This window comes from Quercus suber, unplaced genomic scaffold (assembly GCF_002906115.3).
Source record: "Quercus suber isolate HL8 unplaced genomic scaffold, Cork oak 2.0 scaffold_223, whole genome shotgun sequence".
Classification (NCBI taxonomy): domain Eukaryota; kingdom Viridiplantae; phylum Streptophyta; class Magnoliopsida; order Fagales; family Fagaceae; genus Quercus; species Quercus suber.
In genome coordinates this window covers 120,056-127,012 of record NW_027069681.1, presented here as the reverse complement: position 1 = coordinate 127,012, position 6,957 = coordinate 120,056, and the positions used below count along the sequence as shown (strand labels likewise).

General features: G+C 30.0%; 1 pseudogene; it reads right to left on the bottom strand.

Annotated features, from left to right (window-relative positions):
• Positions 1-322: 322 nt before the first annotated feature.
• Positions 323-2,391, bottom strand: LOC111990502 (AAA-ATPase At2g18193-like; annotated as a pseudogene).
• Between the last annotated feature and the right edge of the window lie 4,566 nt (positions 2,392-6,957).

Sequence of the window (6,957 nt, the reverse complement as noted above, 5' to 3'; positions counted from 1 at the left end):
TATTTTGGAAATGCTTTCAAATCAAGCTTTGTTCTTTTGTAATGGAAAACACTATAACCTGAGAAGTTAGCATGTAAAGTAAACCCATACGTACATGGTGAAAATCAAAAAGAAAATAAACTCATGCTAAGTAAATAATTAATGGTAGTGAATTAAAATTAAGTTCAAATGTATCAGATATAATAAATCTCGACATCCAAACATACCCATCCAATATATCATGCATGTTCATCATACGCTCTTAAGCATATTCATCCAATTTTGAACATACATGTATATATTCATCTCAAAGAGATTTTTATTTTTATTTTATTTATTTATTTTAAGGAACCAGACCAAAGGTCAATTTATTAGCAAATGAAAAGAGACTACATAGAGTCACGGGTTACAAACTTACAATAGTAGCTAACAGAGAGCGATTAACGACATATGTATAAAGAGAAGCATAATAATTCATACATAGCCATACCCACCCATACATGATATCCACAAACCCATCACATGCTTATTGCATTCTCAAGCATTTTTTCTTTTTTTTTTTGATACGCATTCTCAAGCTTTTTCCTCGAGAAACTCGACAATTCCTCTAAGACTAAAAGAGAAACATCGAGATTATCTCTCTTCATAAGTTCCTCTGCAATTTCAGCTGGGGTAGCCTCTACATTCTTCAACAATTATCCTTCATCTCTCTATAGAGTTCGTGGTCACCTTTGATATTAAGATAATTAGAAGCCAACACCTTGAATCCATCGATGGTGCAATACGACATGTGCACGTGCACGTCCATGCGGCCTGGGCGCAACAAGCTGGATCAAGCTTCTCCTTATGATTGGTCGTAAACACAATAATTCGCTCATCTCCACAGCTTGACCATAATCCATCTATGATGTTCAATAAGCCCGATAGTGTGAACTAAAAAATAATAATAACATGAAAGTAAATATTGTTAGATGAAATCATAAGATTATGTCATTTGCATTAGCTAGTGTGACAGTGGTATTAGTTGTTAACATAGTTCATAGCATATGTAATTTAGTAAAAGTTGTACATACCCTACTTTCCATGGGATTTAAAGAGATGATAAGTAGGTAACCTTATTCCTATTTCTTTTTATTTGAAAAAAATACTAATTCTCGGATTCAAAACTAACACAGTGCTATCCAATGGCAGGAAAATTTTCCAACAGGCTAGAAATTTATTAGACTTATTGAGCTAAATATCTCATACAAATTATAGCCAAATCTAACAAAAACCAGCCCACATACTTGAGTCATTGAAAAATGAATTATGTCATAAACTGATTCTGTGACACCTAAATCAACAAAGTAAAATGGCCGGCAATCAATTATATAACTAGATAGAGATTTGTCATAAGGAAAGTGTTACTCATATTTGTAGTAATTAAAAATAAAATAAAATAAGTCAAATGATTACAAGAAATTTCAATTATAACACTTTTTCCTAAAGAGAGTTATATTTGAAATTTATTGTAAAATTTATTGTACATTTCAATAGGATAAAGAATGGTAACCTTAATAGTATTTGAGTCATTTTCTTGCTCTCGATCTTCCAAATCTGCGCCGCAATCTATATCCTCAATTACCAGTATTGAACGATTAGATGTTGAAAGCAATGTCTTTCTCAACTCTGAATCTGAATACCTTCCGCCGGAAAGATTCAAATCATAGATATTAAACTTAAGGTAATTAGCTATGGCAGCAATCAAGCTTGATTTACCGGTACCCGGAGGGCCATAAAGCAAATACCCTCGCTTCCATACCTTGCCAACTTTCTTATACAATTCCTTTCTTTCAACAAACCTGTCAAGATCCTCTTTGAGGCTCCTCTTCTGCTCTGGGTCCATTGCCAACTTGTCAAATGTAGCTGGATGTTCTAGATTAATAGAAGCCCATTCACTAGGTCCACCACGGCCATAATCACGGCTATAAAGCCTTATCATACGCATCTTTTCTATTTCTTCTTTTTGTATATCCTCAAAGCAAGTTATTACATGAGGTAAATAATTCTCTAGCACATCCTTTTCGTATCTCTTATCAAAGGCAAGCGTAAAATAATTACGTGGTTTAGCATCTTTCTTCTCTTCTTTTTCTTCATTTAACTGCACTTGAGCTCAATGTCCTCAAAGTGATCAATAACCACTTCACCCGCTACAATATCAATGGATACTTTCTCTTGCCTACTGATTTTGCTTACTTTGATACGTTTTGATTTTGATGAATAACTAATCTTGGTACGTAGGTAGATTGTAGCAGCTGCATAGACTTGATTGTAATAGAGACCAGCATTCTCTTCAATGATGAGAGTGAATTGAGGCGTAAAGAAATAATGTACAACAATGGAGAGAGAGAGCGGACTGCAGGAGGTACGAATTCATTTCCTAGAATCACAAAAGCAGCTGAGAAAAATGTTATCAATGATCTTAGCATCGCTTTTGGAGAAACCATGGTTTGAGGGCAACCCTGTAAAAATGAAAACAACATCGTCAATGACTAAACCTTTTTATGGCTTGAGGGCTGCAACATAGGAGCTTGGATACCAAGTATTCTGGGTTTTGTTTATGCAGCCTGATTAAAATTATAAAAGTTTTGAGTCACTTCACAAAGAAACACCTGCCATAAATTTGTTGGGATAAATCTCCATCGATGTGTAAAGAAAATTTAAAGCAAATTAACAAAATTCATGCAAGCACCAAGAAAATCGATTACACAAGAACACACAAAATTAAGTGAAAAATCTTCTAGTGTAAAGGAAAAAATCCATAAAGCAAATTCAACAATCCGCCATAATGCAATAGAGAATTCAATACCTAAGCCAATGAGAATGCTACACATTTGAATCTGACTCAAGTCTCAACTACATACATCTTCCATCACAAAAAACCACTTTATATATTTTACATTATCACTTCAACGACTCACTTTACGAAGAGATTTGACTGTGAGACCAGAAGAGCGGGGGAGAGTACTAGCTATGTTGTGAGTGGTGGAAAATACGGCCGATGTTGTTGTGTATTTTGGTGTAGTATTATTTTTTATATAAAAATATTGAGACCCAAATAATTTGATAGATATCGTAAAATGTTAATAGTAGTTAAAAATGAGGTCAATAATGGACTAAAATGATAACTAATGAAAGCTTGCCAAAAGCAAAAAAGATGGAATAGTTGTAAGATCACAAATTATTTCACAATTTTTTTGTACAACTCTGACGTGACAGATTGTAAATGATTAACCATCACTTTCATATGGACTATCCATATTTTCTTCATTAATTGGTTTTATGACCGATTCACGGTTAACCTGGTCGGACCGACTGGTCCAATCCGAGTTTGAAAACCATGCTTGCTTGTTCTTGATACCATTGAAAAGATTATGTAACATAGTTTCTAAAGGTACCAACTTGGGTCATTTTGTGCTGTGATAAAAAATTTATTCAATTGAGAAATGGGGTGATTCAAATGGAAAGTTTGTGTAGCATACTTTCTAAAGGTACCAACTTTGGGTCATTTTGTGCTATGATAAAAGAAGTTATTCAATTGAGAAATGGGGTGATTCAAATGGAAAGTTTTCAGTGTTGATTTTTTGGAGAACATCCAACAAAACATTTTGTTTCACAGCATAGAGAAACATGCCTAGTTTACTAAGTCCCAACTTTTTAGATTACCAATGGATAATTTGTGACAAATTTGTGTGCAAAGTGGGCATCTCAAACTTATCTTAAGCCATTTTCTATGGGTTTTGAATGATTCTTTTCATTTATGTAAACTTACATTTTGACCCTTTGGATCTCCATTTAACTCAAATGAAGTGTCATTAGAAAACTAATGATGCCCATTGTCTAGCTCCTCATATAATTTTTTTACAAGCCCAAAAATGTGGCACCAAACTCGAGTTTCTGTTTGAAATTTTACCTTTTTTGTATCTCTGTGTGTTCTCCTTGTTTGAATGGAATTTTTGTGCTCCAAACCTGTCAAATTGAAGCTTGTCATAAGATATATTCATAAACACCTCATTTGCATCAAACCAGTGCCAGTATAAGCAACATAAAGAAGTTAAGGAAGACGGGGGAAATTATTTGTTAACTTTCAAATATGAGATAAAAAATAAATTAATTAATTAAAAAACCTAATAGGACCTCACATTATTTATGTAATAATTTATTCACCTTCATAATTGTGTATAAGCAATCAAATAGTGTATACTTAATAATAATATAAATTTACATAAGTTATACTTTGTGTATAGCTATCTAACTATTCAAATCCTTTCATTCATAAGTGAAATTTTGATTTTAAAAAAATGTGACTTATTCTTAAAAAAAAAAAAAAATCAACAAATAAACAATATATAGCGAATCTTACATGAATATATCACTCATAAATATTTTTATATTTCATTTTGGCTAGTTATAAACTTGGTAATAGACTAGTTTAGTTCTTAACGGTTGAGCATTGTGGCAAACAAGGTACCATTAAATAAGTATAACGAAAAGCATACGAAGTATGTTTTTTNTTGAGAATGAATAATATTAAGGATTTGGTGTAGGCTTGGGCCGAATTGTTTGCACATTTAGGTCCATTGTATGATTGGGTTAGTGCGGCTTGGGTTTTTATAATCCTTTTTTTTTTAAAATAATTAAAATATAGTAATGTCGATTTCATTTATTAGTTAATTAATTAATCTATATATCTTATAATAAAAATAATCTATATATAGACTTCTCGTGGTGATTTAGTCATCTACAACTATAATAAAATTACTAATTCTATGCCGCACACTTTTTCTTTTTATTATATGTACAATGCCTACCTAAGTTTAACAGTTTATAGTTTCTCAAAAAAAAAAAAAAAAAAAGAAGTTTAACTGTTAATATGAAACTATCTATATATATATATATATAAACTGTTAATATGAAATACTATAGTATTTTTTTTTTTAAAGCATTGAATATTGCACTAATTAATAGATATATATGTTATAATAATAGATGATCGCTTGAGATTAAATAAATGTGATATAAAAACTAGTGGTAGAGTTAAGATTTTTTTTTAATTTTAATTTTTTAACTTTAGAGTTAAATTTAGTAGCATATATATTTCTTCATACTCTTGTGGATATGCGTACATTATGCATGAACAAAATTCACAAAATTTTATATATATATATATATATATATATTTCATACTAATATGTAAGATAATTAAATGCCACTCAAGTCATCTGAATATTAAGTGGGTTTTTAAAAAAGTTTGAATAAGTTGTGTTGTAACATTTTGATAGTCAAAATTTCATTTACAATTCTCATATAATGATTTTTTGGTAATTATAGGTAAACCTCAAGTATAAGTACAACTTATATTGGTTTTTGTTAAATTCAAAATGATCAAAGAATACAAATTTGAACCATATAGTAACTGAATATTTATACATCACATTGAAATCGAATTTCAACACTGACATCCACAGTTTGAAGTCTTATAGTGACATGTATATGATGACTTGTGTGTGACACTAAGGTGATGTGTGTGCATGAATGTGCTTTTAATTTCTTATTCATTTCAGGGGGTTACCACCAACCATGCCAATTGGTTTTCTAAGTTGTGATTGGTGACCTCTAGTTTAATGTTGTTTTTTTTTTTCCCCAAATTTAGCTAAGAAAGTCCTCAGAGCTTATAAGCTAAAATGGAAAATAAAAAGATGTCTTCAACCAAAGATAAGACTTGAAAGCTCAGTTACATGTGGATATGGTATTAGTCACACCCACAATGCCCATCTTTTGATAGTACCGTATTTTGAATACAATCCTCTAACTCACTATTTGAAAGGTAACTTAAACATTTGGCATTTGGATTTTTGGAAAAGGTTTGTTGTTGAACTATTTTGAAATTACACATGCTCCAATCACATATTTGTTTGAAAAATAAGTTGCAATTTTGAATTAAATACGGCTCACCTTTCTTATTTAGAAAGAATTGCAAGCTTAGTTTTACAATGAAATTTCCAATGTAATTTCTCATGCAAAAAGGACAAAAAAAAAAAAAAAGAAAAAAAAAAAAGAAAAACAAAGGTTAAATTTGGCCCATGAGCCCGCTTTGTTTAAGCCATGAACTAAGAACCATTTTTTAGAAAATCCCTTTGGAAATGTAAATTTTGGAGAAAGAGTAGTTTATTTGAAGAAGGAATATTTATTTCAAAAGGTGAAAAGTTCAAAGGATTTTGAAAAGTAATTTTATTTTAAAAGGACAAAAAAGTTCCATTGATTTTTGTAAATGCTTTCTTATGAGATAAAAGTCTTGGAAAAGGTTTTTACGAGAAAAATCTCATGAACTTTTAGAAAAGTGCTTTTCACGGAAAAATTCCATGGGCTTATGAAAAATGTGTAAGGAAAATCCCATGATTTTTGGGAAAAAATTCAAAGGAAAATACCATGGATTTTTGGAAAATTGTTCAAAGAAAAATTTGTTTGTTTTTGTAAATTTATTTATTTTTGGGAAACAGTTTATCAGATATAAACATTGGTATTTGGATTTTTAGAAAAGGTTTATTTTGAAAGTATGTATGCTTCAATCACTTTTATATATATATATATATATAAAATAAGTCGCATATTTGAATTATATACAGTTGACATCTCTTTTTTTTTTTTTTTTCAAATTTTTTATTAATTTGATAGAATTTTTACATGAGAAATTTTATTTTATTTTTTTTCCGAATTTTTTAAGTAGTAAAAAAAAAAAAAAAAAAAAAAAAAAAAAAAAAAAAAAAAAACACTCCTTAATATTATTGGTGGGCAATTATTAAAATGTATACTTTTTTTTTTCCCTATATTATGTGTTTGTAAAGGTTTACAATTTTAATTTTCTAATAAACTTAGCACGGATGCAGTTACAAAAAAAATTAAAAATGTTTATTAATAAAAAAAATTAAGGCAATCAAA